Source organism: Cyrtonyx montezumae, unplaced genomic scaffold (genome assembly GCF_038088225.1).
Source record: "Cyrtonyx montezumae isolate F1298 unplaced genomic scaffold, pur_monq_1.0 scaffold_8, whole genome shotgun sequence".
Classification (NCBI taxonomy): domain Eukaryota; kingdom Metazoa; phylum Chordata; class Aves; order Galliformes; family Odontophoridae; genus Cyrtonyx; species Cyrtonyx montezumae.
This window is the reverse complement of record NW_027072089.1, coordinates 55,614,184-55,634,029: the sequence shown is the minus strand read 5'-3', so window position 1 is coordinate 55,634,029 and position 19,846 is coordinate 55,614,184.

The window sequence follows — 19,846 nt, the reverse complement described above, 5'->3', positions numbered from 1 at the left end:
CAAAGCAGAGATAAGATCACAGTTCAGGTGAAATCAGGGAAGTGATCCTATCCCTCTACTCTGCACTGTTAAGGACTCACCTCCTGGATTACTGTGTCCAGACGTGGAGTACTCAGTGTGGGAGAGACATGGACCTGTTGGAGCACATCCAGAGGAGGGCCACAAACATGATCCAGGGGTTGGAGCACCTCCCCTACAAGTCAAGCTGAGAGAGCTGGGGCTGCTCAGCATGAAGAAGAGAAGGCTCTGGTGAGACCTGATGGTGGGCTTTCAGTATCTAAAGGGGGGCTGTAAGAAGGCAGGGGGCAGACTCTTTAGCAGGCTCTGTTGTGATAGGACGAGGGGAAATGGTTTCAAACTAAATGGGGAGATTTAGACTGGAAATAAGGAAAAAGTTTTTCACAATGAAGGTGGTAAGGCACAAGATGCCCAGAGAGGTGGTGGACGTCCCATTCTTGGAGACATTAAAGGTCAGGATGGATAGGGCTCTGAGCACTCTGATCTAGCTGTACATGTCCCCATTCACTGCAGGGGATTTGGACTTTTAAAAGTCTTTTCCAACTCAAAAAATTCCATGATTCTATGAAATACTTAGATAAATAAAAATTGAACAGAGAGATAGCAAGCTAAAATAATATGGAAAAATCTATGACCAAAACCATTAGGTGAATTCGAAGCATGGTTTGATGCTGTCTTTGCTGTGAGCAACCACCACAGCCACCTTGCTGAGGTCAAAAACCCAAATTTTCAGGCCTCCTTGAGGTCTGCCAACATCCAGCACTCAGCTGCTAGTATTATCCTTGCTTTGTATCTTTAAGGTACATTCTTACAAGAAAAAAGGGAGAAGTAAGAATGAAACTCAGCCTGGGGTTTTCCTGCTCTTAGGCTGCTGAGGATTTTTAAAGCTCACAGTTTCCTTGAGGGGAAAGAGGTTAATGTGTCAAAATATATCAGGCCTTCTGATTCTGGGCAGGACTTGCTGGGTTCACTTGATGGTTGTTTCAAGGTTTGTTTGCAAATTAAGCCTCTTCTAATGAGAAATATCACATTCATTAACTGGTAAACATCTGTTTAGAATATAGCGTCCTCCTTTGTTCCAAAAAGTGGCCTCACAAGAGAAGCTGTCTGTAATGCTGGTGATTGTTAGCTGCAGTAAAAGTCTCTATTCTTGCAGTACTTAAAAAGAATTAATGTTTGCATAACAAATTACAGAAATTCAGACTGTGAATGCACACATCTACAGTATGTCCTCGAGGCACTAACCTTACCCAAGAACACAAAGTCCTTGTTATGAAATGCAAACTAATGAATCAGCTGAAGGAAGCATTTATATTTTGACAGTGTTTTAACTTTCTCTGACTCAAATTAGCTGCAACTGGGGCAGTTGCTTGACAAGATTCTGTGAACTTTTGAGCTAAAATTAATCAGGATGTTATCACAGAAAAAGTAATTTTCTGGAAAAGGAATAACTGATCTGAAACTATCCCTTTCACATTGTGATATTCAGAGAAAACAAGCTGCAGATCACAACTATTATTTTCTTCCCTGTGACACTTTAAGACTATACTGGTTCAAGGACTTTTAAACATAAAATTAAACCAGGTTTAGTTAGCAGCACCGCCGGCTGTGTGTAGATAGGCTGCAATCTTGCACAGTGTGGATTTTATGTATTATCTCATGAACACTTAACAGAGCTCTCTGCCTAAAACCTTCCATATGTATCTTCTTTATTTACTTAACAGGATACAGTATTCATTGATACCGACCATCCTGTCAGAACAAACTCTTAAGAGCCCTGAAAGTCAATTTATCAACACTTTCAACTAACATTTATTAATCACTGTGTTTTATGTGGTGCTTCCTTAGCACTCTAAAATTCATCTTTACATTTCAATTTTTTTTCCTTTTGTAAAATTTTCTTTAAACTTGCAGCTTTAGAGGTCCTTCTTTCTTCTGCCTTGATGCCTGTCGCATTTATTTGGCTACAAGTGGCTTTTATTATTTATTTATTTATTTATTTATTTACTGACAGGATTATGTCTTTGTCATTGGTTTGGCATGCCTAAACTTTTTATTCTCTATCAGGTTTGATGAAAAAAAGTGTGAAGCAGTGGAGACTTTACTTCCACCTTTCATTACTTGAAAGGAGCTTACAAGCAGAAGGGGGACTGACTTTTTACACACGTAGACAGTGATAGGAAAAGGGGATATGAATTTAAACCGAAAGAGGGGAAATTCTGATTAGATATTAGGAGAAAATTCTTTACACAGAAGGCGGTGAGGCACAGCTGCCCAGAGAAGCCGTGGGTGCCCCATCCCTGGAGGCACTCAAGGACAGGTTGGATGGGGCCCTGGGCAGCTGAACTGGTGGGGGGCAGACCTGCTCATGGCACTGGGTTGGAAGTAGATGATCTTTGAGGTCCCTTCCAACTCAAGCCATTCTGTTTTTCTATGATTCTATGATAGTGATTGGAGAGCTGAGCAATGTGCTGCAGTGTTGCAGCCCACTGAAATGGAAGGTGCCTGTTTGCATCACAATATGAGCCCAAGGGGCTGGTATCCCTGTGTGGGAGGAGGACCATGCCCCACGTCCTTTGCATGTTTAATGCTCATGCAAAATTCTCCTCTAACTGTCCTGGAGATATTATTCACAAGAACAGTTTGTATTCTTCTGCAAAGATTACACAAGCACTGCTGACAAGGTCAGTGACAGGATGGATTAGCTGGCATGTAAAGGCCAACCATGTAAAAAAGAGTTCCCGAGGAGTGGCATTAACATGCCCAGTAATGCCTTTTTTTATTCATCAGCTTTTTTTCATCTCTTGATTTTATGAATCAGCCTTTTAATTTGTTTACACTGGTTGCTATTCCTTACTTTACTTTTCCTCTTGTTCCCTCTGCAGCATGCAGGCCAGTGCAGGTGGGAGGGATAGTTATTCTGCCTTGCTCAAATGTGCTTTCCTTCTACTCAATACTTGAGCGTGTTGTGAAAAAACCTAGAGAGACTGGGTGATGAGCGTGTTTACATGCATGCATGTGCGCACACATGCAGCCCTACAATTAAAAAAGTACCCCTACCCATAACACTATTTTTCTGTAATGTAGGAAGGCTGCTCCAAAAAGCAACACCTCCCATTTTATTATATTGGCTCACAATGTCAGAGGCAGTTGTTGGTGGTATGATAGTAATGTTGAACCTTCCCACTGATATCCTGTTACATGCTGCTGCCACGTGACAGATGGCAGCAGAGGGGCAGTCTGACACAATGGTGTATGACATAGAAGCGTGTATGGAGCAAAGGTGTGGAAGTGAATTTCTTCGTGTAGAAAATTTGCACTCACTGACATTCTCTGACACTTACTGAATGTTTATGGAGACCAAACAGTGGATGTGAGCACAGTGAGGCTGTGGGTGGTGCGTTTTAGTGACAGTGGGTCACCTCCACTCGTACAGATGTTTACAAGCATGGCATGCAGGCTCTTACTCATCACTTGTGAAAATGCTAATGCTGGTGACTACACTGAAAATCAGTATTTTGAAGCTGAGAATTTGTTCTATCAAATAATGTTATTGTGTTCTTTGTATTTGTTGTAGATTCCATCGAAATAAATAGGAGGCATTACTTTTGGAGTGACCTCTATTGCATGGCATTTCTGCTGGAAATCAGGATATGACTATGCTGTTAATCTCTTCACTGATCATTTCTTTGCTAAAATGGTTCAGCTCATAAAACCACAGCTCAAATCTCTGCAGTGGAAGCAAGCACAGTACATAAGTACATGCACATATGTAAAGTCACTTCTCGTCCATTAAAAAGGTCATTTTTTTCTGTGTTTTTCAAAGCTGATATTTCTTAACTTGGAGACTTTACAAACACTGCAGCTGGATGGCTCTGTTGTTGCAGGGCTGAGATAACAGCTCTCCTCTTCTTTCCCTCTGAGTGTTGCCTCACACCACTGTTTTGACTATGTAACCACCCATGTGAGCACCAACGCCACCTCTACTCCTCCATTTCTCACTTAGTCTAAGTCACCCCATGCACATAGGAGGCTCTCCTGGGCTGGCAGAGGCTGCCCTTACTCCCACCACTCCAACACTACTGCTGCTGCTGACATTGTTCATCCTCACTGGGGCTGGGGCAAGCTCCACTGCTGCTACACTCTCCTCTGTTGCTTTGATCTACGATGGTCTTCACAACCCAGAACTGTGTTTGCTCCTTACTTGCTTGTTTCTCCTTTTCTTTGTCTCTGAGTACCAGCCACACTGTGATAGGTGTACGAAACAGAAGATTTAAGTCCCAGACTCAGAGAACTTGTCATGCAACATTATTGTCATCTCCAGCTGTTTTGTTAACTCTAACTAGTTGCATTCATCACTGTCTTCCTCACCTCTATTTCACTGTGTAACATGCCCCCGTGGATTCTGTGACTGTATTTGAAAGAGATTATGTATGTCAAAAACAAAACGAATAACTCTCATACTAACAAAGTATGTATCAAAGGATGGTATAAAAACTCAGTTTTTCCTCATCTCACTGAGCTGTGCTGATTAAAACCAATATATTCACTTTAGTTGCCTTACATTCATTCTTGAAATGTATATTTTAGCATCAAAATAAATGGTGTGCCACAAAGGAAGCTCAATGTCTACACTTCTGTGGGTACTTGGAGCATCCTCAGATCCAATCTTAGTATGAGTTTTTTTGCAAGGTTTTGATGCCAAGCTAGGTGTTTCTGATCTAGTTGGTGGTAACCCTGCCTGCAGCAGGGGATTGGAACTACATGAACTTTGAAGTCCCTTCCAATCCAAGCCATTCTATGATTCTATGATTTCCAACCCCAGCTGTCCGAAATCTGTGGTTGGCCTAACAGTTTTGAGATTAAAAACAAATTGAAAATAGTCTGGCTCTGTGTTAAAATGCTGTGCTTGGTTTTCTAATGATGCAGACTTTGAAGTTTTATCTTCAATTTTTTTCATCACAAACAGGAGGGACAGCAAGTTGCCTTATTGTCAAATGAGCGCTTGTCCGTGTCACGTGGACTCGGGAGCTATGGCTTCTATTATTTTATCATGCTTGTTTGCAATAACTTCAAGCTCTTCCAAGAGTTAGTAACAAGGGAGTTAACTTCGAAAATTTTAGCATCTGCATCTGATTACATCTTTGTAGGACTTCTTCTTAAGGGGTCTGGTCTTTGAAATAGCTCTGTATTAACTAGAACCAGGATTCTTCTGAAACAGGGCTCTAGGTTTAATCCTTGCTATACAAGGCAAGTCTTGCATTTCACAAAAACAGCATCACAGAAATATGAGCTTGGAGGAGGCAGTCTTAGCCTACAAATTTGGTTCTTGGCTATAAGATTCCATCTTTATCTTGCTAGGTGAGACTTATTTGTTGTCAAGAAGGAGTACTTTCATTACTGTAGAATTTGGTTCTCTTCTGCTTTCTGGTGGGATTATCATTTTTTACTTTATTCTCTAGTATCTGAGACACTGTAGTTGTGGCACACAGTTTTAGCTGATAAATATGTGCAAATCAGCACAGTCTAAAAGTTTGTCTTCTTTAGCACATGAAACACCTTGGTGTGCAGTGTCATCTTCAAAGAAATGAATGGCTGCAACGTCTAAGCTGCTTTGCATTTGTTTTGCATTAAGACATTACCTCATTTCTGATCATGTAAATTCAGATGCTTCCTGAACAACTGAAGTAGTTTGGATGTTCATGTTTTGTAAAGGATATTTTCTTTAAACGTAAAACCCAAAGTGGTCTTTAAGGGATCTGCTTCCTCTCTTACAGCTATATCAGCTTCCCTCCTCTTATAATCCCTGTCCTTCCAGGACTTTATTGCAAAGGTTGCTAAATGCAAGAAGTCAACCAATATTTTAATATAATCAATATGAATTGTCGTCAATGGCTTTTATGAAGATGTATGTTTTACCAGTAATGCCAGCTTAGCCACTTCTGCATCCTCGTCTGTATTGCTTGCAATATCCCAGCAAAAAGAAAAACAAGAATGTTCAAGAGGGTACAGACTGTATAGAATCATAGAATCATTAAGGTTGGAAAAGACCACAAGATCATTTTGTCCATCTGTGCATCCATCACCTCCATGCCCACTGACCACATCCCTCAGGGCCACTTCCACACGTTTCCTGAACACCTCCAGGGACAGTGATTCCACCACCTGCCTGGGCAGCCTGTGCCAGCATCTCACCACTCTTTTTGACAATTTCTATTTTCCTAGTAACCAACTTGAATCTCTCCAGGTGCAACTTCAGGCCGTTCTCTTATTACAGTTTCCTGGGAGAAGAGGCCAACCCCCAGCTCGCTACCACCTCCTTTCAGGTTACTGTAGAGAGCAGTACGGTCTCCCCTATGCCTCCTCTTCTCCATACTGAACAATCTCAGCTTCCTCAGCCACTCCTCATAAGACTTGTGATTCAGACTCCTCACAGCTTCATTGCCCTTCTCTGGACACGCTCCAGGGTGTCTTTCTTGTAGTAAGAAGCCCAAAACTGAACCCATTATTCAAGGTGTGGCCATACCAGTGCCAAGTACAGAGGGAAAATGTATACTTATTCAGTGATATTTTGCTTACCTGTGATTTATTTTATAGCTTAGTTATCCATGTTTAAACACATATTTATTGTTTTTAAGCTGGGCCATCTTAAGTGACTCCAAAGCCTGACAAACTGAAGGGGAAGTGAGAAGCCATCATTAACATCTGGGCCCCCTGTAACGAGGTGCTGCTGGCAGAATGATGATGCACTCATAACTTCTGAGCATGCCTCCATGCACATTGTACTGCACTGGGAAGGTGACTATTGAAGTTACCTGTCTCGTTTTCCCCATTGGCTCCTGCTCCTCGGGTGCAATATGTCACTTTCTGATGTGCCAATAAAGCTGTGCTATAAAACAGTGAAGGAAATGAGAGAGCTTGAGGTTTTTGGAGGCTAATTTTAATGATGAGTTTACAGCACAGCTTCTCAGACCACTGCATCAACACAATGGTGTGGGGGATGCAGAGTGTGCAGGATATTATCCATGCACCTTCCTCAGAGTTGAAGAAAAGGTGTGCAGAACCACATCCATCTCCTGTTTCATTAGTGGTCGTCCTGTACCTTTAAAGTGTGAAATGCAGAAGTAATAAAAAAGCTCTTTTGCTTAAAGCAGTTATTTAAACTAGTCACATTTAGTCAGTTAGGTAGAATAGTTAATACTTTAAATTTCTGGTTGTGCATTCAAGGCACTGCTTTTGTAGGAGGTACAAAAAAATGCACTCAGGTAACACCAGCTGGTACTGCTAATTTTTTCAGAAGTGACGTAATTTAACATGCAGAAGTGCCATCATTTTCAATAGAGTTTAGACCTCCAAATCATGTAGGCTCTGTTGAAAATGTTTACCCATAATGATTTTCTTTGGGAAAGTTAAAAAGCCCACACTCCATGAGCAGTTGTATAAAGAGAATGCTTACTGTGCTGGATGCTTAGTCATAGGATTTAGCACTAGGGCTCTTCCTGTGTCTGCGTGTGTGTGGCTTTACCACACATAAATTATCCAGTTCTCCTTTTTCCTCTTACTTGTGGAAAAATGTACAGAAATTTCAAAGACGAGAGAATCATCTGAAAGGCAACCCCAATTCCTTTTACTCGTGTTTTTTATTCAGACTGGAAGATAGCCCCCGAACCAGCCCCAATAAAAGGGCTGCTTTATGCAAAGTCAAAGCGAAGCAAAGTAAAGCTATCGAGTTGTAAAAGCAGTGGAGCTGCACCTCCTTAGCATTCAAGCAACTATCTCTAGAAGGGAAGCAGATTATGCGGTATCATATTGCAAAAGGGCTGTTCAACCCTGTTGCACTTACTCAGAGCTCCATATTTACTTTTGTCACTGTATAGCAGCGATTGCATTATATCCTTCCTGCCAGGACACGGGAGAAACAGAAGGTTAAGTGTAAGAGGGGGAGGGGAAAAGAAGGAGGGAGAGGCAGCAGTAAAAAGGCTAAAAAGGGAGAAAAGAACAGCTGAAGAGAAAAGAAAAAGTTCCTCACCGAGGCAGGAAAAGCTCCTACAGAAACACAGCAAAGCAAGAGCCCAGGCACGGCGCATATGGGATTACTAACACAATTGTATTTCATCTCTGATACTGCTGAAAGCACGATGGTTTGGTCATAAGAAAATAGATGCATTTTATTAAGCGAACATAAAAGTGGGAGGCACAGAGTCTGGCACCAGCGTAGCCTGAAGGGATTTCCATGATTTGTGCCATGAATGCTGAATGGAAGACTTGTAAAAAGCACCTTTCTCTTAAGGATAGCCTGCTGGAATTTGTAAATATAGCAAAAAAAAAAAAAAAAAAAAAAAAAAACAACAAACTGAGCCTGAATCAAAATAGTACCAAGTGGTGGAAATACCAAAACCCTGTTCTCCAGATAGAGAAGCCTGCAAACAAGCACGTTTATCCCAGGGGCTCTCAGGCAGCCCAGAGGCCATGGGGGTCACTTGGAGCGATGGCTCTGAAAGTGATTAAAGTTTTGAGGGGGCACAGAGGTGGCCAGTTCCAAAAATGGCAGGGCCTGGGAGCAAAGAGTTCTGGTTTTACAACTTGGGGCTCCCCAAGCTCAAAGGTTCAAAGGTTCATTTCAGGGGGATTGGTGAGGGACGCAGCCCTGCTGGCAAGCCTCCTTGCCTCTCCCATCCTGTGAACTGCTGCCAGAGGTCTGGACAATGTGAAAACTTTCTTCCCTTTGCTGGAGAAAGAACTAGAAGGAATATTCAACCCATTAACAGAATGTCTTGGCTTGCGTAGAAGTGGCATTTTTCTCCAAGACGTGTTAGTTAACTCATTTAAACTACTATGTAATATATTCCGGTGCAGGCTGAGCAAGTGATGTTTTAATATGTGTTAGGTTGTGTACGTGAGCCCTAAGAGTGAGCCAACTAAATCATATTAAAGTACAATTTGTCCTGTCAGTAACAGGAGCTTAAAACCTGTTAGCTAACACACTTAAGGAAAGAGAAAGAAAACTCCTTTTATTCCTGTCTATCAGCATCCCTAGCACTGAGGGAGGCTTGTGAATCTCAAGATGGTCTCAACACGGGAAACAAGGAAAGGCAGCCAAGTGGATACACTGAGTTACAACTGTCTCTAAAAATATGGGTTTATAGCAGCACAGAAGCCTTTTGAGTCTGGCTCTTCCAAATGATCTGTATGAGAAGATCATGGATCTCTGCTAAATAGAGGGGACACAAAGAAAAGAAACTTTGCTCTTGCTTGCAAAGTGCGAGTTCATAGTTATTTGAAGAGTACTGACTTGTTGAGAAGGAGACAGACAGTGTGGCCTTGCCTTGGCACTGTGAAGATAGAAGTAACTTTGCTGAGTGCAGGCAGATTCAGTCTGGTGCAACAGAGAAGACCATCCCGGAGCTGCAGCATTATCATCAGATGGATAATCAGACTTTCCACTGTCTCTGCAAGATAAATATGAGCTGGAGAAAGAACTTCTGCCTGACTGTCCTGCTCTGACTTACTGTAGGGGTAATGTATTTGATGAGCATAGCAGGGGTGTGGACAGCCCTGTCTGAACCAGACCCTGCGAAGATGGGGTCACTGGCTGCAATCCTCTGAACCAGGGTCCTTCGAATTACTGCTTTCCATCACACAAAGACAGCACCCACTATTCACCAGTGTAGGCCTGGTCCATATGTTTATGAGCAAGCACAACATTTTATGACACACAAAGATCTCACAGCATAACCCAGACTGAACAAAGAAAAGAATCACAATAAACAAAGGGAGGAAAGAGAAAGAATGAAGGGAAGAATGAGAAACCACGATGAAATTATTCTACACACATCAACTTCTACTTCCTTTTATTATAAGCGCTTTATTTAAACAATGGTCAAATAGTGAATACTTATAGTTTTATGAGTAGTAACTTTGCCTGTAGAGTATCAGGAGGCTGAGGAATTGTCATAGGAATGGGTATGGAATAAAGCAGCAGAGCTTTCACTGAGAAAACCTCCTGACTCCCTTGCTTGTAATTTTCACCTGTGATAAATTCACCTTGTTCTCCTCTCCTATGCAGCAGACAAGCAGGGATTAAGTTCTTTGGCTTCATTCTTACTTGTTCTGAGTCTCAGGTGATTGTTTTCGAGTCCCACATGCACCACATTTGTATTGGAATAAAGTGATAGCAAAAGAGAGTGATTTCCAGTAAACAATGATTTAATGCAATAATACAGAAAGCAAATAATGGCTAAAGCTCAGCTAGGGAATGGAGAAGCTCAGCATGGCCAGGTGAGAGACAAGGTGCAGTGGATGCTGATGGCAGATCCTAAGTGGAAGGTGAACTAAGAAGTCAAGGAGGCAAGGAAAAGATGGACAAAGCATAGGATCAGAACCCATAGCTAAGGAGAGGCACAAAGGGAAGAGGTCATGGAAAAAAATTGCACTAGGAGGAGAGCGTTGGAAATTGTTTATAAGGTATAGACAAAGACCCTGTCTGGAGGTTCCCAGCCCCAAATCCTTTGCTTTCATGGCTGGCTGCCGTGACCAGACTGACAAAAAGTGGCCCTTTAAGAATGAATGGTGTTATCAAGACCTTACACGTAATCCTAGCGTTGCTAATGGGGGAGGGCGTGCAGGTCCTTCGATGCTGCTTCCTCCTCCTCCCTCCCTGGCTGATCACAATTAACATACTCTGCAGCTCATGTCAAAAGCTCATGAGAGACTGAAATGTGACATTTTTCTTGGAATTTATATGAAGTGGGAAACTGTTAAGAAACTCTTGCAGCAGGGAACTGCAATAAATCAGAGAACATGGAAGAGGTGGGTGACAGAGAGGAGAGCAGCAAGCAAGCTGTGCCTCAGCATTCCCAGTTATAGGAACAGACAGGGACTCAGTGCCATGAAGTCAGGATCTGGGCATGAGACCCCAGCTGGACCCCTGTGTACTCGTCCTGTCACTAGAGTAGGTGCTGGACAATGTAAATCAAAGTGTTTTGATTTGATTTTCTCTCCTCACTCAGGAACTTCTCACAAAGGAGCAAAACCTCTATGTCCCAATCCATTACATATTTGAATCACATCTGTATCTTAGGTAGAGGTCTGGCCACTAGGAATCATTGTGGTTATATGAAACACTTGGGCAGTACACTGAGAGAGGCTTCCTGTGCAGTCATCCCTGGACTTACTTTGCATTGTCCCATTGTTCAGTGGATGCAGCTTCACCTCCTGTGTAGTCAGTCATTGCACCCATGGGTCTTCCAAACATAACATTAGATCCAATAATTCCTCATTTCTACAGTGATTTTGATAAACATAGTGTCTTTGTCATTCTGTTCTGGAAAGCAGGGTTCCTGAGGAGGGTTTATCCTAAAGAAATAAAACCAAAGGTTGTTGTTGCCAGCACACTGATGACCATATACTATAATTATTATGGCAGGAACGTCCCAGGTGACTGTTGTACCAGCATCACCTCAGCAGACATCAATATCTGCTTTGGAAAGCTTCCACTTCCATGGCCCCATGCATTTATCTCCTCTCAGCTTTTCTGCCATCAGGTCTTGATCTCAGAGGAATCCAGAGGAATGTCAGACTCAGACTGGTTGCTGTCACTCACAACACACCCCATGTGCAGCATGTGCCCTGCAATTATAACGAGGCACTGGGCTGGCTCCAGATCAAGAGAGAGACTTAGCCTTGCTTCAGTGGGCAGCACTGGAGCCCTGGCAAACAGAATGACAGCAATGGCTCCTGAAGGTCACCTGTCCTCACTGCAGGTCACTACATACAGAGGTGGTTGGGAATCTGTGTATCTACCTAATATTGAAGAAGATTCAGACTCTGTCACAACAGAGTTTGTTCTCTCGATGTTCTGCTATTGTGAGCCAATAACTCATCAGAATGGCCAAGATAATTATCAACAGTCACAAAATTAGCTGCCACCAAGGTATCCTTAATGCAACTGAGAAGGGATGGAGCTTAAGTTGTCTTTTCATACCCTCTGCATTCTCAGGCTTTTTTCATCCTTGCATCATTTAAAGCAGCCTCAGAGCACTCACATTCTATCCCTGTGGATCAGGAGTAAAAAGAAAGTAGCTTGAAGCTCTTTAGGGGCAAAATTCCTTCCACTATCTGACTGAGAGGCCTCAAAACATCAGGAGATGTGGCTTGAAATACACTATGGCATATGCCATATCTCCTGCAACAGGAGACCTGTGCAGTGTGTTTTACTATACACTGTCTTGTCAAGCTAGTAGAAACACATTATGTAGAAGTATTGTGCAGTCATGCCATGACTCTTGTAGTCATCAGCCTAGACCGTTTTGGCCTGAGTCAGGCAAAATGGTGCAGAATCCCACCTGTGCCTCTGGGGCCTATTCCCTGGGCTCACCTCTGTTAGGTGAATTGGAGAATGAGGCTGGTTGCCTTCCTGTAGCTGACAAAGAGGAATTTGTAGTCGGGGCCCTCATTGCCAGAAGTCAGAGAAAATGGAAAGACCTACATGATGAGCTCAGAAGACTCAGTTGTATATCTCTCTCCTAGAGCCAGAAAAAGGGGCTGGGGTGAGAGTATGAGCGCAATGACATATGTGCTTCACAAACTGTTTCCTGCCAGCATCAAACTTATCCCTGGAAAATATACAGGTTGGGGCATAAGGATAAAACTACCAGGTGGGATCCTCTTTGACCTCGCTGTACTTCTGTTCTCAGGAGACTCCAAGTCTGCCTAATGTCACAATTGAAGTTCATCAAGTGTGTGGTCTGAACTCATCCTTCTCTCACATGGCAAACAGGTGACCTGGTACCACCATCTCAGTGTCAGCTACCTTTCATTTTGAGCCAGAAATTAGAAGGATCTGTATAGGTCTGATGTTGAGCTATGCATAAAAGATATCTTAAAAAAACTGGAGGGATTTTGGAAACTCTTGAGCACTGTTAGGAAAGTCCAAATCATTAACAGTCCGTCAGAGTCTAAGAGGGCTCCCGGGTCTCCTGGTGTTCCGTTCCGGTTGAGTTTTGCTTCTGCAGTTCTGCAGATTCTTTTCCAATTCTATGCATGAATTGTTGATGTCATATGATTGCTGCAAACATAGCAGCTGTGAAGAATTATGGGCAATATGGAAGTTTATGATGACATTTCACTATAACTGTCATTTTTTAGCTATAAATCTACATTATTTGAGCTGAAAGAATATATAACAGAAGGGCATTTTTCACTTCTTTTTGCTATTTTTTTTTCCACAAAGCTTGTCTGAAGAATAGGTGGTTGGACAGGCAATTAGCACCCTGAATGAATTAATTTAGGGTAATTTTTCTTCCATAATGCCATGTAAATAAGTTTTCTAGATGCCTCTTCTGCAAGAGGTATTATGAGTTTCTTGCAACATCCTTAAAGAGAAAGCATCATCCTCCAGGCCTCATTTAGAAAGATATGTAGGTTGGATGCATCTTAAGAAAAAGGATATGACAGAATCCCTCTGCTTCTAGCAAATTCTAGGGACAAAGTTCACTCCAAATTCTCTTTGGAAAAAAAAAGAATATTTGCAGCACTTCCTCTGCTCTTGGTTTGACAAAATGCCATATGCCTCCAGTCATCCCAAGGCTCATTAGAATGAGGACAAAAATACAACCCAGAACTTAGTTGATTAATCTGGCCTCTTATTTAGAAGTTTCTTTCACAATAAATCATTGTAAGATTTTTGTTTGTCTGTTTGTTTTAATAACACAGCAGTGCAATTACAATCTGCAGAAGTGCAAAGCCAAGTTAAAGAATTTTAGCACACAAATTTTAAAACATTGTTATTTTGCAGTTTTTTTAATATATTTTTATCTTCCATAATACTACTTAGACTCTTGTAGAAGGGACTAAGTTAAATCTGGGCCTTGAGTGGTTACAAAGTTGACCTATGACTCAACGTGAGGTTGTAATCATGTTTTATATCCCACTCAATCCAATTTATCACCTGTTACTGACAGAGATAAAGGATGGCTTACTGGTTAAGGTAGAAAAATGGATAAACTGAATTTAGTTCTCTGCTTGGTCCTTGTTTAGAGATTGCCACTGTGTCCAAAAGTCCTAGAGCGATGTCACTCCTCTTTTGGTACTCTAACCTTCACTGATTTCTAAACAGAAAGCTAGACATCTCAGTGGATTTGGATTTTGAGCTTTTAGCAGCAATTCATGTCCTTTGACAGAGAGGTTTGTAACTTCTTTATCTATCACAATGAGGACAAAGAATTCATCAGCCCCTGGAACACCTAAAGAGTGCAGTGATGGGCTCAGGGTAAACTGCTCTCTAGTTACAAAATTTGGTAGAAACTGTTACAAGTGAATAACCTGAGTACTATGTTGATCCTTTGTGGAAAAGTCTGGGAAATATAGATGAAATCTAAAAGTTCTACATGGACTGGAAAGACTGTATGGCAGATTTTTAGCCATAAGTAGTGCATTAGTATCTGTATAAAATTTTCTCACATCTGCATCAGCTTGTGTTCATTTTTGCATTTGTCATTGTGTTGCACTCAGGTACCCAGGAGGTAGCTACATTTCAGCAATGCTGAAGAGGCAACAGGATCAGACATCGCACACAGCTCATCAGCTAGTTTAAAGACAACTCTTCTAACCTGAACTATTCCCCAGTGTTCTGGGCTTCACACATAGGTACTTCAGCAGTACTAAAAACTGTACTATTTTCGAAAGAGCGTCATGGAAATACAGTAGGATTGATCTGCAGATACATATTTTCTAGTATTCTAATGATGCATGCCTTTCAAACAGACAGGGACAAGAACTCCCCCATTAAGAAGCCATTAAAGTTGTTTATTATATTTTCAGTGGTAACACATGTGTCTTCTCTGTGGTACTCTGATACAGAAAGTAGTCCTGAGCCCCGTGGGTTGCATTTTAAATATCTATTTCAAAAAGAAAAACTATTCAGACTTCCTTTGGTGACACATTGCATGAGTTAGATCTTGAGACTGCAATTATTCCTACATTTTCAATTTATAAGATAGACCCAGTGAAATGAGCTGCTTATGTGCAACTTCCTATGGGACATGAGTGCAGATAGGGAAACTCCTCCTGTTTCTAAAGGAAAAAAATAAAAGGGGGGGGTGCTTGTTACTGCTTTGCAGAGCAGCCATTAAGATAGGGACCTCACTCAGCACACAAGTGACAGGATATAGTACCTCTTCCTTCCAGACTACTGTATTGAATCAAGTTCAGGTTGTTGCCAAAAATCATGGTAGTACCATCCAACGTGTCTAAAAGTGGCCTTTAGGTGTTGTCACTCAGTTTCTTCTAAAACCAGAGCCATGCGAAGTGGCATCCTGGGGCTACGCCAGAAAAGACACCCACCTTTGGGTACACAGAATGAAATTCCCATCCAAAGTAACTAAATCCTTATCTTCAACCACAGCAGGCTGACACTGCTATAGGAAACATACTGCAGGAATGAAGAACACAATCTGGTCATTTTTATAGTTTATTTTAAGTAATACTGGGCTTGTAGCTGTTGAAATTCGTTATGCAATCCTTCTTCCAAGGTTAATAAATTCCCACATTCTGATGCCTTTCTTTTTTTGTCTTTTTGTGTGTTTGTTGTTGTTGTTGTTGTTTTGGTTTGGTTTGGTTTGGTTTGGTTTGGTTTGGTTTGGTTTGGTTTGGTTTGGTTTTTTTTCCAGGGCTTTCACACAAAGTTGGAGTCTCAGGTCCAGTGAGTGGCGAGTACCATGATCTCACCCCAAGGACCAGCACATTCACCATGTCAAAGAAGGCACTCAAAATAGCTGAGAAATAAATTACAATTACTCTCCTGCTTAACAAAGATATTCTTTTCATTTCCCAAGTTGCTCAATCTTTTGTGGTGACACATTATAATAGCGGAGCAAAGGTAAAACTTTTCAGAGTCTTCTTACTGATAAATCTGCCTGCCAAGATGCAGACTGACTGGAAAAGCTGCAAAAGCTAGTTTTTCCCCTCTTCATTTTTTTTTTCTTTTTTTTTCGCAGTGTCTTTTATAAGTTATCATTTTTATGGCTGAAGAAAAAATAGTTTCATGCCTCATTATCTCTCCTGTTTCCCTCTTATTCAAATCTATGAAACATCCTCTTAAGTAATCCAAAAATTCAGTGGTGATTTGAAATCTTACGATAGCCACAAATAATTAAAAATATCCATTCTGCCACTATTCAGGAATTTCATCTATTTTTTTTTTTTCAGTAAGGACTGTGTAGGCAGAAACTGAATAATACATAAAGTAAACAAAAGAGTCAAGGCTGATTAGGGAAGCAGGCATCAAGTTTCATTTCCCAAGGACATTACATCTGTAAAATTAGTATCTCACAAATATTTTGAAATGTCTTCAAACTGAGAAACTAATAAAATAAATTGTCTTTTTTTCATTATTTCTTTCCTAGAGTTAGTACTTCTGGATATGAATTATTCAACGTTTCTTTAATGCCTGAAAAGATAAAGAATATCCTTTTAGCTTTGCAGATATGGGACAGCAGAACATCTACTGCTATGAAAATAAAAACTTACCTGTTTTCTTTATGGTCTCAAAATTGGTGCAGTACTTGCACATATTTAGGATAAAAACCATTCAGATATCCATTTTGTTAATTCACATTGTAGGAGATACTATACCATTATGCAGAATATAATATTAAATACTAGACTTTATACAGCACTTTAAAACATCTGGGAAATATTATGGTGAAGTTAAATAGAATTTATTATCTAATTATTAAAACTCCATGGATAGGATTTAATTCTTCATTGATTTCTTTAATTTCTTACAGCAATTTTCTGTGGAGGATGTTTTCTGAGGGCTCATTTTTTATATTTCTACTATCTTTTATAATTTTGATGCCTAAGATAAAGTTGAGCTAAAATATGGTAGCTCAGTTTCTAATGATCGTTACTTCAGGCAGTGTAGTGAAGCAAATTTCATGCTAGTTCACTTTGGATTAAGTAGACAGACTTGGATCTCAGAGAACATGTGCAGCTGGTAACACAGAATTAAGGAGGCAACATAATCCAAAGGATGATGCAAGAAACACAGTCAGCAAAGGAACTAAATAGCGAGTGAGATTTTACTTCGCAAAGATTCATGCAAACAATGGCCATTGACTTTTACTTTGAATACCTGTTTTGGGTGTGTTTGAAGCTTTGCATGTTTCTCTAAAAATCAAAAAACAGAGCTTATGCTTTGCAGTTGGGGTATGGTCTTAGTTTCACTGTGAAAGGAGAATTATCAGGCATTATGCATCACTACAGAGTAAATAAGTATTGGCTGAGTGAACATTTTTGTACATGTAGTTATATATATATCTGTACTGAAAGAAACAAGCCAAGGTATATTGAAAAATTTGGACATCTCTAACCAAGGATCTCCTTGCCATTGGCAACAAATATACAAGTTGTAAATCTCTGTACATGTGCAGCAAATAGATAAACAAATGCAATGCTTTCTACTTCTTAGAAGCATGAACTTCGCTCTTCAAATGAAAGTCACTACAGGCATATTACAGAGTGAGTCAGTGAATGAAGTGCAGCAAACAGAAGTCTCTGGACTTCCGCTCCCAACACTGCCTCTGATTCCATTTCTGACCCCAAATCAGTCATTTTTGCACCCTCAAATATTTTTCTTGGCTGTTAAATGAGTGTTGCTAATACTCAGCTATGTGTTTCAGACCAAAAGATCTTGAGACAAAACACTGGGTTTTGCAGAAAGTGCAATTTATTAAATGATATATATCTTCTTGAACACTAAAGAAAACCTACAATCCACAGGGAAGAGCAATAAACATATTTTTACTATAGTAGAATCAAATGTTTGCTACAGATGTAAGTGTGCATTGAAAACGTATGGCTTCTGCAACATGCCAACTCACAAAAAATTTACTCTCCATATAAACTACAGTCTTGATGCATTTTGGCACAAAAGTCCTCTGAGATACAAGTGGTCCAGCATGTTCTCCACCCTTAACAAGTTAATTATAGTAACAGTAGTGAAAGCTTGCTTTCCAGTCTATGTGGGTTGTTGAGCTAAGTTTATGTGAAGTTCCCCATGTTGGTTTCAGAATTATGCTGAAAATATCATACAGTTAATTCACACTTGAGTTCAGGTAAAATGAGAGGGATGTCAAGGTTTGACATTCTGTATGAAGAAACTTACAAACTTAGTTTAGTTCATAAAAGATATGTATTTAGGACAGAGTTGTAACTCAAAAGGGTTTAAGGTTTTACTGGTTTCTCCAGAGTAGCTGTGGTTTCTGGAGAGCTGAGTGAGCTCTTGGTAGAACAGGGCAAGCGAGAAAGCCAGGAATGGGGACAGTGTGAACACTGAGCATATAGGATGGCTTAAGGGACAGTTTAGACTAAAACTGAAGTAGAGACAGAGGGGAAAAATGTAGAAGAGGCAGGAAAAGAACTGAGCTGAAAGGATGACGGAAGATACAAGTGTGAGGAGATGAGAAAAAGGAAAGGGGAAACGTCATTCTTGCAAAGGGTAATCAAATGCAGAATCGTGATACCCACACATTAGGTGATTATCATAGTCATTGTTGGAATTAAGGTAGTTCCTTAGGGTCAGCATCTATCTGAAAGAAACCTCAAGCACTGCCTCTTCTTGATGATGCTTTGCCATTACCTCCAGGAGATGACACACAGGTCAGATGACACACTAATGGTGATGGAAGTCCCGCTTAGAACAACAGAGAAAAGTTCACATTGGCATAAATTATTTCTGTGGATTGATGAAGATCTGAATTGTGACTGAAGAGAAGGAAAAAAAATTGGATTTCACATGGCTTCTTTGATAATCTTATGCATGCCTGCTGATGAGCATTATTTATACAGTTAGGCCCAGGTCCTTGTTTTAGGATACTGTTCCTGTCAATAAGATCAATGGCAACTAATTAGCATATAAAAATTCATGCAGATACCACAGAATTCTTGCCAGAGGGGAAAAAAATGTTATGCTTTGCTACAGTGTGAAACAAATGATTGCCTCCTAATCTATACAACTTATAGAGCTATCATTAAGATGGAGAAGTATACACAACTATGTAAACTGGCTATCAGGCGCAGAATAAACCATAATTTGTCCTCTAGTAATCACTTAAGCCTCAAACAGTCTGATTCTTGCTAACAAGCAAAAACGTCAAGTTCTTGACAAGGCAGTAAAAGCATCTGGCAGAGGACAGAGATTTTTATTATTTTTTCACTTAAAGATTAACTATCCTCACTAAAAACAATCCTCCCTTGAAACAATCGGGTGATCTTCGACACTCCAGATGGGTTACAATTTTCACTGAAAGCTAATACCAGCCTGCACTGTTCTGTCATGACTCTCTATTCAGTATGAATAGTGTGGCTGAAAAATGTGTCGTTTATTGGTTCATGTGTAAAATGTGTAAATAAGGGAGCAGAGAGGAATGTGTGTGTGTGTTTTTATAAAACTTCCTTTGTTCCACTCAGAAAGTTTCTGTTCTTGAACAGAACATGCATCCCTAGTGAAGTAAAATAATAAGAGAATAGAATCATAGAATCGACAAGGTTGGAAAAGATCTCCAAGACCATCCAGCCCAACCGTCCACCTATCACCAATATATACCACTAAACTATGTCCCTCAGTACATTTAAATGTTTCTTGATCGCCTCCAGGGATGGTGACTCCACCACCTCCCCTGGGCAGCATATTCCAGAGCCTCACCACTCTTCTGGAGAAAAAATTTTTCTAAATATACACCTTAATGGGAGTAAGCTAATATTCAATATTTCCAGAAATCTTGATTGTCGTTGCTCCTTGGGTTTTAACTACATATAAGTCAAGATT